At 40.3% G+C, this 14,005-nt stretch overlaps 1 protein-coding gene across 2 annotated transcripts in view; it reads right to left on the bottom strand.

Moving 5' to 3' along the window:
• LOC108932796 (carbohydrate sulfotransferase 15-like) overlaps positions 1-6,189 on the bottom strand; it is a 41,331-nt gene extending 35,142 nt beyond the window's left edge. For both annotated transcript variants that reach the window (XM_018749378.2, XM_018749379.2), the window contains exon 1: positions 5,964-6,189. The gene's annotated coding sequence lies outside the window, so the exon portion shown is untranslated. The remainder of the gene's footprint in view (positions 1-5,963) is intronic.
• Between the last annotated feature and the right edge of the window lie 7,816 nt (positions 6,190-14,005).

Here is a 14,005-nt window from a genome sequence, read left to right as displayed (position 1 = left end):
GTCAGTTACTAAGAAGAAATTCTTTTGTTCTACAACATAGTTTCCCCCCCCCCAAAAAAAAAAAACCTCAACAGCACTCTGGTCAGCATCTGTCCCTTGGACAGCCATGTAATCTCTGCCATTTGTTGTGTTCAATAAAGAGCGGAAACATTTATCTGACTCAGTGATGACAGTTCCGAAGAAAGGCCTTGGCTCACTGCATTCCTTGTTGACGTTAGGACACTCATAACTACAGAATCATAAGTGCCAACTATGCTTAACCAATAATTTAGCAGTTTCTATTTGAGCTGGTGAGAATGAGAGATGGTCACAGGATACAACCAAATATTGGCACTGGTAAAACTGAATTCTGGTGCTTCCCAGTGGTTCAATTCACAGAGGTAGTAGATCCACATATTAAAATTTTTACAGGGTTGGTCAAAATCTAGAACCTATTTTCACCCAAGACATTAGATTAACAAGTTTGATGAGGAAATCAACTCCCATGTCTTCGCAGCTCTTCTGCACTAATTTCTAGAGATGGAGGGCACTTAAGGGTTGTTTTGCTTTCATTCTTCTATGAAGTCCATGCCATTCCAACCATGTCCAGCTTTTCTCCAGTGCTGTGTTTCTTAGAAATTAGCGAAATTAATGAAGCAATTATTAAATATACAATTGAACTTAAATGCCTTGCCATTTCAGTAAACACATATCAAGTTATGGTTACGGTTACTGATCCAAACCCATTTCCAAAAAGCTTAAGATCAAGGTGAACCCCAAATGAAAAGCCATTGTACCACACAGCACTCATACATATTGTCACAACCACGCCTGCACCTGATTCCAGTTAAGTACGTGGATCCGGTTAACCACCTGACTTCACTTGAAACACTTGGTTATAAAATCCACCACAACCACATTCCAGTTGTGGAATCTCTTTGAGATGACTTTCCGCCTATGATCGTGGCTCTTCCACAGTGCCTAATAGGTGCTCCCCTGTTTGTCTCCCTTGCCTATCTACTATGGCATCATCCCTCACAATGTTCTCATTGCCTACATCCTTGGATTCACCACGACTGTCCCTGATTATGAGTACTGCCTTGTCCCAAGAACCTTTGCAACAAACGATCCTGCGTTTGGGTCCACACCTGGGTCCCTGGGCTACACAAAGTGACACGTACATACATGCACTCCCATATGGAGAATCCCACTAGACACAGAGGTTAAATCTGAACCCAGTACTGTGCTGTTCTGAGACATAAGACCTACCTGCTGAACTCCCTTGCTGACCATATTAACTTATTAGTAGAAAATAACCTCAAATTAGACTGGACAAAGCTGTTGCACTCTATTCAGTTTTTCTTTATGAATCTGGCTTCTAAGAAAAGTGAGTTCTACCATGTAATTACCAGTAAAAATGTCATTAGCAGTCACTGGAAGCATAAAGGTCCAAATTCATGAGAATCAAGACCACCTTTTATCATAAGAGACCAACATAAGTCACTCACTGCAAAGCAGTTCCAGGTTAATGAGGTTATCTGGGTAATACACGCAAGAAACAAATTTAGTAATTCTATAGCTGGAAGCATATAGGCATCAATTGACCAGATTTGTGGTAATGTACACTAATCAATGACTTTGTCCCTCAAGCAGCTTGACCACAGATGCCTACTTTGAAATGAATGTGAAGCTCTAACAGAATGGCAGCAACTAAGACAGAGCCATTACTGTGCCTTAAAGATTAAATCTAGAGACAGGAGTGTCAAAATGAGGGCAGCCGGTAGTGAAAGTGAAATAAAATGGACCGGTTACTTGAAATTTAGTTTAAATTTCAGGAGTGTACGGAGTTTAATTGACATTTCCTTTTTTTTTTCCTCATAGTGGACCCTGCTAGTTTATCCTTGAGAGAGTTTTTCCCAAAAGGCACTGAACTGCTTCAGTAAACTTGGAAAAAAAAAAAAAAAAAACCAAAAAGTTGCTATCACTTGGTTTGAGGTATCTAGTGAATGTTTCAGTAATAAAGTAATGTTGATACAAATACTGCACTAGGCAACACTGCAGATTATCTATTCCTTAATTTAGCTGACACTTTTTTTCAGAACATGTTACACTATTGCATTAATCTGACCTTTTTCCTTTTTATTCATTTATACAGCTGGGTAATTCTACTAAAACAATTAAGGGTACCTACCTTGCTCAAGGGTACTATAGTTGGAGGTAAGATTCAAACCTGGAACCTTTACACCAAAGGCAGCAGCTTTAACTGCCATAGGTACCAGCTGCCCCAAAAACCACATACTGTGGTTTACCCATTTATACAGCTTGGTAATTATATTATAAGTATGAGCAGAATTCTTCCTATACATGTTTTTCTTCATTCCATAATGTGCTCTGTTAGGGAAAGTATGCACACACACACAAAAACATACCTCTTGACTATGTCATCTGACAGACAACTTACAAAGTGTCAATGGATTTTCAGCTGAGCGTGAAACAACGTGCAGAAAACAAGATGAAAATACAGAGGCTGCTGTTTTTGCCAGTCTGCTTATGTTTGCATCTCCATTACACATGCAGAAATGCATCTGCCAGGCGTATAAATGCAAAGGTAAATGTAATGCATTAATTTTACTACAAGTTTATCCACAGTGAATTACCGGTTTAATTGTACGGCGATATTGAAAGCATATTATAAGAAGAAATATGGTTCGTGCAATCAGTGAAGTGTGACCTTGCTTTTGGACAGTACATAACAGGGTAACCAGAGGAATATGAACAAAAGAATCAAGAACCACAAAGTTAAAAAAAATTAAAACTATGTAATCCTGCTTCAACAGCCACGTTGAAAAACGCAAATGGACTGCAGGAGAAAATCAGCAGGGGTGTGTGTGTGTGTGTGTGTGTGTGTGTGTGTGTGTGTGTGTGTGTGTGTGTGTGTGTGTGTGTGGGTTTTTTTTTTTGTCTGTATTAAAGAAATCCTGCATAAGAACAACAAAACAGACTTCAAAATACAATTGCTATTATACACTAAAATAATGTATTAATCATCTTTTGACACAGGCTGCAATACCATTAGCTAGCAGCCATTAAGATGTCTAATAATAGCTGTGTGTTTACCTCATTGTGCACAGAAAACTACTTCCAATCTACACTGGCTCGTCTAGTGAAAACAAAGGTTCTTGAAAGTAATGAGATAGCAACTTTTCTAGTGAACACTGTACTGGACAAACTGCACTCCTTCACACAAAAGCATTACACGTATTCCATTTTTGTTATTAATGACAAAAAGGTTAACAAAAGATTAATGCAGCTATTAATAATCATTTTTTGACAACTAAAAAAGCAGTTTTTGCAGTGTAACTTATACTGTACGTTCTTTATTCTGCTTAGTTGCCCGTTATGTATAGTCAGAAGTAGCCATCCACGGGTGGAGTGTGTGTATACATACACAAAGTTATATGGTGTATGTGTGAGTTCAGCTATTTTAGTTATTTTACAGAATTGCAGTAAGTTTCATCTTGATTTAAGACAGAAAATCTGTTTGAGCCAAGAATGTCTCCTACCTAATTTAATCTGGATAGATGGCACATCTGTGGGACTAACCAAACTCTCTGGAGCACTGATTAATATATTCCAAAATATCCTAAGGATATGAGCTGTTATACATGTCTACATGCTGTCGTCTGATCACCGTGACTCAACAGTGCTCATCACAACTCCTCTTCACTCTTCTTCCACTGAAGAAAAGTTCGTACTAAAGAATCTTGTGCTGAGGAGGCCCATAACGTTAAGTGGAGAAAACTGCAAGGACAACAGCCTTGAAATAAGGGAAGCTGATTCACAGTTGTTGCTCCAGTGTAGCAGTGCATATCTTTAGAAAAACAGGAACAAACTGCAGAGAAGTGAAATGGAATTAATTTTTAAACCAGTAAGACTCTCAATCCTGTATTCTTACATTTATGGGCATTCATATTCTGTCAGCTTCCATTCATACACAGAAAAATCAACTGTATTAAATCAACATTGGGAGAGCTTACGCAGAGCCGGCAAACTCCCTTCAAAGTTCATTAAACTCTCTCAGCATTGATTTTTCACTACCAGTTTTACTGTGAAATAACACACAAATGCAGTAAAGACACATGGGACTGTGCATTTGATAAATAAACCTTTGATTGATTCATTCATTGATTCACTGATTGATGAAGTGATGATAGAAATACCGATTTTAACACATCATCACGTCATAACAGAAGTTCCTCCTGTAAATATGGATGTTAATTAACATTAACTAAACTGAATATTGTTTACATGAAGTCAGATGATCCCAAGTGGCAAAAGCTGTTTTTCTCAGCTCTCAAACAAGTGAACTGACTGGTTAACTTTGCTGAAAGTTCTGTTATTATGAAAACGAAAGTAACCGAGTCGTGAAGAAGGGTGTTTTTCAAAGCATTAGTAAATATAAAAGTGTCTTTAACTTAAACAGAAATCACTGCATTTCACACAATTAAAAACTGGATCTAAACTAATTGTGATTAATGGATTATACAGACATGATATTAAGGCTTCTAAACAGCTACTACTCAGTCTACTGTGAGTATGTATAAGATGTGCTTTCAGACTCAATATTAAAGGGGTTTCATTATATAATCGCAATTCCTGCTTAAAAACGTCACTGATACATAGAATAAAATCTTTCTGAAAAGCGACGGAGGTTTTCCAACGAAACGCTTCTTGCTTGAACAAAAGCTTTCGGGTCCTCAACAAGAGTTCGGACACAGAGGGGAAACGTGATTGACATTGAAATGTGCGCACGTGCGAGACGCGCCTGTGCCGAGACGAAACGTCAAACACACAGGTGTGAAAGGAAGAAGGGTCGAGCGGCGGGGGGTCTTATGTCCCTCTCAACACGCATATTTGGAATCGTACTGACCTTTCGGTACGAACAACTCCATACGATACGAGCAATCCGCCTTAAATCACGGCTCTTTCGTCCGCTATCTATCTATCTATGTAAGTTTATTAGGGTTACATTTAGCAATATCCTGCCGTGCATAACGTTTTGAACATTTTACATTACATGATTGATGTACGATCAACGATGTATTTCATCAGGAGCGTTTTTCCAAAGCGACGTACTGTACATCTCATAGAAAATACAATTTACTACTGTATGTTCATTATTAGCAGGAAGAGACAGACGCAGACACATGATTCTAAAGTACATAGTTTGTTTCATCACACGAGTAGCTGCATAAAACCTTATCAGAAAATCCAAGATTCCCGATCACCTTAATTTTAGTTTTTTTTCTTTGAGATACTTATAAACATTTCCGTACATGCAGGAGTAGCTGTGTAAAGCTGTGTGTTTCTCCGGCCATAATAACACTAACAGTGGACAATTTCAGTGCTGTGACACTGAGCACCGACAAAAATCTTTTGCTCCACATGAAATAAAAAGTTATTCCCGCCCCTGACGATCGGATCCCTAAAAGCAGCGCCACTGTGCGTCACTTCGGTCACACGTGTCTAAATATTTCAAACAAGTCAAAGCAAATGTCCTCCGCAGGGTAGCATGGAGGGGTACGTGAAGATGAGGGGTTAATATTCCATGGGTCTTGAATGACAGTGTGTGGAAAGCCCGTAGGAAATGTGGGGAATAAGCAGCAGATCGGATCGTTCATTCATTGGGCACCAGGTGTCCCCGCGATTGGAGCTGCACTTCGGATCACTTGTGTTGCTCTGGTCTGGGCACCAGTTCAAAGTGTGCCGAGCCAAGAAGAAGCGCAAACTGCCACCCCAACAGGGTCACGAGCGGAGAGATTAATAAGTGTACAGTATAGTTTATTGCGCAGCGCGTGAGGGAGTTCAAGTACTATAAGTGCTGTCGCGCGCGCGGTCAACAGACAAACTGAGTGCGCCGTAATGATTTCAAGTATGTAGGCAGTGTGCTGCCGAGTGTGTGTGGCGCTCCGACAGGGACATACCATGAGTGTGTGCGTCCTTCCAGAAAGTGGCGCCGATTCCGCAGTTTAGGACACCCCTTTATCCGGAGTCCCCGCCAGGGAACAACATGTCACATCCATGCCGTCTCGAGGCTCCAGGACGAGTGCCGCGTGAGGAAAAGTTGCGCGTGCTCCGGATCCCCCATGTGGGAAGGGTGTGTCGAGCGAGAAGTGCGAAGGCGGTGTGATCCGCGCTCCCTCCCTGTGCTCTGTGTTAATGGCAGCGCCACTGTAGGAGCGCCCCGTCTCCCTCTCAGCGCGCGCGTGTGTGTGTGTGTGTGTGTGTGTGTGTGTGTGTGTGTGTGTGTGTGTGTGTGTGTGTGTGTGTGTGTGTGTGAGGGCAGGGATGGAGGGATGGGGGCTGCTGCTGGGAGAGGGAATCAACACAGGCTCCTCACTTCCATTAGTCACAGCTCTTTTCTCACTCAGTTCCTTTAATAAAAAACTACTGCTACTGTGATCTTAATAATTGTTAATAATAAAAAGGCACTACAGCAGAAGGGGTTAAGAACCAGGAACCTATTATTATTATTTTTATTATTATTGTTGTTGTTGTTGTTGTTGTTGATGCAGTTATAAATTTACAGTGCTCAAATTTATAATGACTTATGACCAATTTGTGTAGTCAAGTATTTTGGCTGTTGAAACTCTGGGTAAAAACCTTGTTCAAGTGGTTACAGCCATCACCTTTCAGTCAGTGCCCTGTGGTTCAAATCTCTTTTTTTACTGTAAAAGCCCTAGTTACGCTACTTACTCCAGAGGTAAATAGTTTTTAACTGCTATGAGCTACATTATAGTAATAAAAAGGCACTACAACAGGAAGGGTTACGAACTGTCACACCCTCGGCAGCAAGCCAAGCGACTGCACCTGCTGCTAATCAGCACGACCAGGTACAAATGGAGCACCGTCACCACCCGGGGTTGCGGAATCTTACAAATGCCTTCCTACGTGGCTTTGTGAATTCAGCGTTCTGCTCCCTGTACCTTGTTTCGTGTTTCTGACTCTTCTGGCTCCTGACCCCTCACCCCGCTTGCTCTCCCAGTTACTGAGTTTTGCTTCGCTCTGGAAACAACGTCTGCATCTCGGAAGACCCACGCCTGTCCACGACCTTCGTTGTTTTGTCTGACCATGTGTATGCACCGGAATAAACTTACCCGCACTTGGGTCCAATCCCTTACCTCCTGTCTTCCATCCCTGTTGGTGTCACGAACCAGGAACCTATTATTATTATTAGTGGTACAGAAAGTACAGAGTTTAGTCTTGCTCTCTCTTACACAGATAAACACACATTACTGGCAGCATTACACTCATTTATAATACATTCATTTTCTTATAAGGTGATTTTTATCATGGTGCTTTCTTATGAAATGATCCTCTGATTTCACAAGAAAATTCAGGATGGGGGAATTATTTTGATCTGCAGGTCTCACTTAGGAAGATATTAAAATGACAATATTTCCTGTATAACTTTTCATTCCTCCTTTCTTTTTGGTTCCCAACAATTTCACATATTACATACACACACACATTTTCAGAACCGCTTGTCCCATACGGGGTCGCGGGGAACCGGAGCCTACCCGGCAACACGGGGCATAAGGCCGTAGGGGGAGGGGACACACCCAGGACGGGACACCAGTCCGTCGCAAGGCACCCCAAGCGGGACTCGAACCCCAGACCCACCGGAGAGCAGGACTGTGGCCCAACCCACCGCGCCACTGCGCCCCTGCGCCCCCCTGCCCCCCCCACATTACATATAATAAGCAAAATCTTCTAATCGTAGTTATACATTGGTAGGTTATTTCTTAAAACTGTAATATGGCAACAGTATATTAAACAAAAATGTATGTTTTTTAAAAACTGTGATTGTCTGCGCAAGAGGCAGGGGGTGCGGTGGGTTGGACACGGTCCTGCTCTCCGGTGGGTGTGGGGTTCGAGTCCCACTTGGGGTGCCTTGCGGCGGACTGGCGTCCCATCCTGGGTGTGTCCCCTCCCCCTCCGGCCTTACGCCCTGTGTTACCGGGTAAGCTCCGGTTCCCCGCGACCCCGTATGGGACAAGCGGTTCAGAAAATGTGTGTGTGTGTGTGTGTGTCTGTACAAGTTACATAGTACCCTTTGTCAGCACTATATTTAAAAAGATAAAATAAGCATTTTCCTCTGTTGAAATATTACTGATTTCCCACAAGTGTCTCATTTCCACTTCACATCATAGAAAGATGCTGTTTTCTTCTTTCTTTATTCAGTGACTCCATTATGAAGATTTGCTGTTGTTCATTTTCTCTGTACTTTTTAGGTAACCACATTTTCAATCAGTGCACGTTCAATCAAACAAATTAAATTTCCATCAGGTCTTCAATTGCAGTCTAATTTACATTCTTTTCATTTCAGTATCAATGGCACTGTTCTGAAACTCATTTGTTGGGCTAATTCCAGTGCTCCACTATGACTAAGTGCATTCAATTACGTTGCATGGCTTCTCCCTCTTTTTCTCTGTGGCTGATCTCTCTACCTTCAGGTCATTATTTTTTTGGGAGGAAAGGTTTGGGACAGGACAAAAGGAATAATTATGTACCATCTCAAATATTTTCTTATTCTATGCTAAGTAGCTAATCTCATATTCTCCTCTTCCTGGGAATGTACTCATTTATTTATTTATTTGGAGATGAGCTAATTTTCCTTTGAGCATATTTCAGTGCCAGAGTGAGATTTCTGACTTCTTTAGAAATATTAATAAATGCATTATAGTCAAGAATATATGAATGCAAAAAAAATTGCCCAGTTGTATAAATGGGTAAAAAAAAATTGTAGACAGTTCACTCTAAGTCACTCTGGAGAAAAGCATCAGCTAAATGAATAAATGTAGATGGAAATATGGTGAGTCAAATCACTGACACTTCAAAGCCTTATGCCTTATACTTATGAAAGCATTTTTGATAAAACTGAAAACAGGAAGCAGAGACACTACCCCTCGTATTGCAGAAGTCTTCTGTCCTCAGCCTTATTGCTTTCCCTTAAACGATATTTTAATATATTTTTTTCCTTCTTGAGTAAGGATATTGGCATAAACTATGTTTTAGGGAAGGGTGTGTTCAGGTATATGTGCATGTATGTGCAAATATTTACTAGATTGATGTGTAAGGGATGCAGATATTTACATTTATTTGCTTAACAGACACTTTTCTCCAAAGCAACTTACAATGAACACTATATAGTGTTAGTCGCCCACACATGTTATTCACCAAAGTGACTTACACTGCTATATACTTTACTTACAATGGGTCATTCATGCATACACCAGTGGAACACACTCTCTCTGCAACACTCACACCCTAGGGGGGAACCTAAACAGCACGTCTTTCGACTGTGGGAGGAAACCAGAGCACCCAGAGGAAACCCACACAGACACAGGGAGAACATACAAATTCCACACAGACTGAGCAGGGATCAAACCCACATTCTCTCGCACCACCCAGGCACTGTGAGACAGCAGCGCTACTCACTGTGTCACCATGCCACCTGCTTGGCTTCATAGCCAAGCCCATGTTCCCAGTGATCTTCAGCTTGCCTTGCCTGACTGTCTGAGGATTCATTTTGCAAGTCATGAGAGCAAGCAAATCAGCATCTGACATGGAAATGGTACAATCAGTTTTCTTTGCTGAGTTGCTTTCAGCTGAGCTCTTGCCATTTTTCACATCAGCTACCCATGTGGCCTTCTTCCCATTTGGCCCATCTTTCACCTTGAAGGCAGATATTGTCTCAACACTTTTCATAAATCTTTTATTGAACTTTTACATTTTTTAATGTTCTTTGATAGCCTGAGAAAAACTCAAGGTTTAATTTATCCTGAGTTGTAAATCTGCATTTTTCATGATGGGCTCTGTAATTACACATGTAATATATCAACACAGTAAAAATAGTAGCGTATGGTGACTGTTGGTTTGTGATGCATTAAGAAACATCCCTGAAATCATAGTTTACTTAAAATAAAAAAAAATGCATTATCAAGTGAACAAGGGTATATTTTCGTAACATTCTACGAGCAAGTGTTCCATTATTTGAATCAGTCAGTCACGAATCACTTAAATTCTGTTAATCATAATAGTTATGATACACCCATTGTGACAATAGAACTGCATGTCTTTAAAATACCTTCCATGCTTGCGTTCTACTCACATACTTATTAGTCAGTTGTATTGCAGTAAATAGGACAGCAAAGAATCATAGAGGTCAGAGCCGCAATGTGCTTCATGTTCCCAGGGATGAACCCCGCATCCAACTGTAATATTGTTGTTCAACATACTTTTGTAAGAAAGTTAATTGCTGCAGTTAAAATGATGCAGCTATATAAACGCATAAATCATTGTTAGTTGCTTTGGAGAAAAGTTTCACCTGAATGAATGAATATAAATAGAAATAGCATTGGCATTACTGGAGCTGTACAGTCAGTGAGGATGAAGACTGCTGATGCTCATCTGTCTTTGTGGATCTCATCTTCGGTCCTGATGGACTGCTCTTTCTGCCTATTGTCAGTCTACCTGAGTGCTTAAATGTACAGCAGTACTACTAATGTTTCACTCCTTCAACTAATTAAATCGTATTTGCTGACACAGCACACACTGCGCTTTGGCACTGAACTGCCCCAGTTTGTGACTCATCTGGTTCTTGCCTTTGTCTGGGGTACTCAGATGTAGGAGGTGCTGTTACAAATATAACTTGGAGACAGAGTCGATGATGGACCCAACTGTCGAGATTAATGATGGAGAGTAAGATTTGTGTCGCAGGGCAAACCAGGTCGGGATCAGAGAAATCTTCGTGGATGTGGTCGGGATCGAGGTCAGGTATGTGCAGGGTTGAAGCTGTGATGGGGAAACTTGAGATTTGACAAAGTCATAGTACTGGGACAAGCAGGGTCAAAGCCGGGATTGGAGACTGAGGGTCTGGTAATCCGTGCTCATGGTCAAAATGGGTCGAAATCAGACAGGAATTCCTCTGGAACAGCAAAACCGTGGTTGAGGGCGAAGTAGGGGTCTGTACCTATCTCTTGATGCTAGAAACAGCACAAAGTGTGGGTAAATGGCATGTATGCTCTGATGAGATTCTGCAGCTTCCCAGCTGTGGATCTCTCCTACTTATACTTCATCTGTGGTAGGCCTGACAGGTGCCATACAAGTACAATATTGATTACAGGTGCATTCTTCTAGGGCCTTGTACTTCTCCAAATATAGAGTATGGAACAAGGTTTTCAACAGTCAGAATGAACCTGTGAACATCAAAGAATTTTTAAGATAAAATCACTAGCTGTTTTTCATTTTACCTCTGGACAAGGAAAATATTATCCTTAGGTATGTTCAATTTGTGTAAGTACATGCAAATCTGAGCAATTCGAAGAAGTACACGTGGATATGCCCTTACAGGCTCAATTTCAGAGATTCTGTGCTTCTTTCAAATATGCATATAGTCTCCAAAATGCACTATGCCGAATAGAATAATTCAAGTGACAGACCTCTTTTCCACCGAAAAAATTTTGAACTAGCAAAGGTTGGAAAGGCTGCATTTTAAAATTCCCTGCCAAAAATTCTGAACTCCGGTGAAACCTTTGTTAAATGATGTTCTTATTCTTCTTGTAGAAATTCAAGTCTTGGAAACAGGTAATAATTTAAAGGCATGAGTCGCCCTGATTATGTGTACCGTGAAGCATAATGTTTATTATTCATATGCCGACCATGAGGAGTGAATCATTCCCTGTGATCTTGTCAGCTCCCTTTCGCTGCTGCGAATTGTCTTCATATCGGCAGTCGTCACAGGCGAGAGGCAGAGATGATCAAAGCAAACACGTTTTCTGAATTCCATCGTCGTCTCCGCCCCGTCTAGCATGGTCAACTTGCCTACAAGGTGAACCTGTACCACCTCAAGAAAAACTTATCTTTTTTCTGAGGTTTGTAATTATTATTATTATTATTATTATTATTACTAGGACTACTAATACTAGTACTACTACAACTACTTCTGCTTAGTTGCTTAATCGACACATTTCAAAGTGACTTACAATTTTTGTCTTCTGTTCCAGTGGTATATTTAATTTGGGCAAGTTAAACAAAGAACATTGCAAGAATCTACTAGGGTTGCAAATTGGCGGCATTCCGATTTCATGGCCTTGTCCTTGTCCTTCACGATATTTGCTATCTCTCACACACTCTATGGCACAATGCTGATATTATGATCATTTTTATAAAGTATACACACCATCTGAACCGCTTGCCCCATACAGGGTCACGGGGAGCTGGAGCCTAACCCGGCAATACAGGGCATAAGGCTGGAGGGGGAGGGGACACACCCAGGACGGGACGCCAGTCCGTCGCAAGGCACCCCAAGCAGGACTTGAACCCCGGACCCACCAGAGAGCAGGACCCAGTCCAACGCACTACGCCACCACGCCCCCCTATTATAAAGTAGGTATTGATTATTGTATTCACAAAAATACAAAATACAAATACAATATGATTATTTTCACAAAATACAAAACAAAGAGCTCAGTTGAGCAAAGGTATCTTAGACCCTGTCCTAAAAGTGTCATACTAAGTATTCTTTGGCACTCAGCAACAGATATATATATTTGTAATGATATTTAAGAATATCTTCTTTCATTGCAAAAGAACGCTTATGTGTGTATATCGCTGTATACATCTCTGCCCACAGTATTACTCAGCTGATCCCATTTTCTGTATCTGCTGTATGTGCTTATGAAAGGTTTCGGGAAATAGAATAGCCACAGACTCAGTATATACATTTCAAATGACACATTTTTTGTGCACCACTGAAGTATGAAAAAAGTGTGAAATGCAGTAGTTTATACAATACACCATGAAGAGTTATACAATTTCAGAGAGTTAGTTAATGCAGCTCTGCTTTCCACAGAAGCCGGTTTTAATTAATTGTCTTTCAGTCATTTTTATAATATTAATAGCCAGGAATATAGTAAGTCAAGGACAATTAAAACTTCCTCCAAAACTTTGTATCTCTTTATTTTAATTAAATAAGTTTTTATGGTACTGAATGCTGGCAAGAACTCCCATTTCTTCTTAAACTTCATGATAAGAGCCAGTGACATAAATAATGTAAACAAATTTTGCTAAGATGATGCTTCTTATGCAAAAATGCTTTCATTAAGCACAAAATAAATGCATTTTAATAAGCTATTAAAGACATCTTGTTCCTTTGCATTTCCTCCTCTTTGCAGGAGACAATAATTCACATATCCTTCCTTGTGTAATATGCTGTACACAGCAGCTTGGTTTTTCCTCCGTTAAGCTCTTATTTCATGTATGTATTGCAATTTTTTTGTCCCAATATAGTATCCAGAAAATGGTGTTCATTAGTGCCTGTGGCCTTTTTTTACCAAAAAAAACTGCTACAAAAACATCATTTTCTAATTTCACAGCCACTCTTTATTTATATGAAGGACATAAACTCTTTATTGTCCTTTGCTTCAAAATGTTGCATAGGCGAAATAAATGTTTTGTTTTTATTTTGCTGATACTGCATGCATTAAACATTGAAACATCAGAGCTTTTTGTTGTTTAGCTGAGAACTGAAGGTCCTCAGGTTCCTCTGGAAGTTATTTTCCAACAGAACATGCCTGAGGGTGATCAGTAAAAAGTACATTGAACTGGAGCAGCAATGCCACATTACTGTACATTGCTATAAATTTTTATTTCCCTCAGATAAAAAGATGCCAATTGAAAAAAAAAACACAAAGGGCCTGAAATATAAGACAAAACATTGAATTGGACAACATATTTCACGATGGCCAAATATGGTCTTGAGTTAATAGAAATGGCTTTTATTGCCCAGGTTTGTTGTGAATGCTGGCTTTAAAGGATCAACAAATGATCTAAGACAACAACATTCAGCATTCTGTCATTTTTGAAACGGTCTAACAGCTACACAGGGGACTACTTGAAGGTTTAGTTTATCTCATGGCTTTACCTTCTTATAATATTTTCTTCCTTAACTCAGAACATCCCA

This window comes from Scleropages formosus, chromosome 4, assembly GCF_900964775.1.
Source record: "Scleropages formosus chromosome 4, fSclFor1.1, whole genome shotgun sequence".
NCBI classification, from domain to species: domain Eukaryota; kingdom Metazoa; phylum Chordata; class Actinopteri; order Osteoglossiformes; family Osteoglossidae; genus Scleropages; species Scleropages formosus.
Note: the sequence above shows the minus strand (reverse complement) of the source record. Positions and strands in the feature narration are given on the sequence as shown.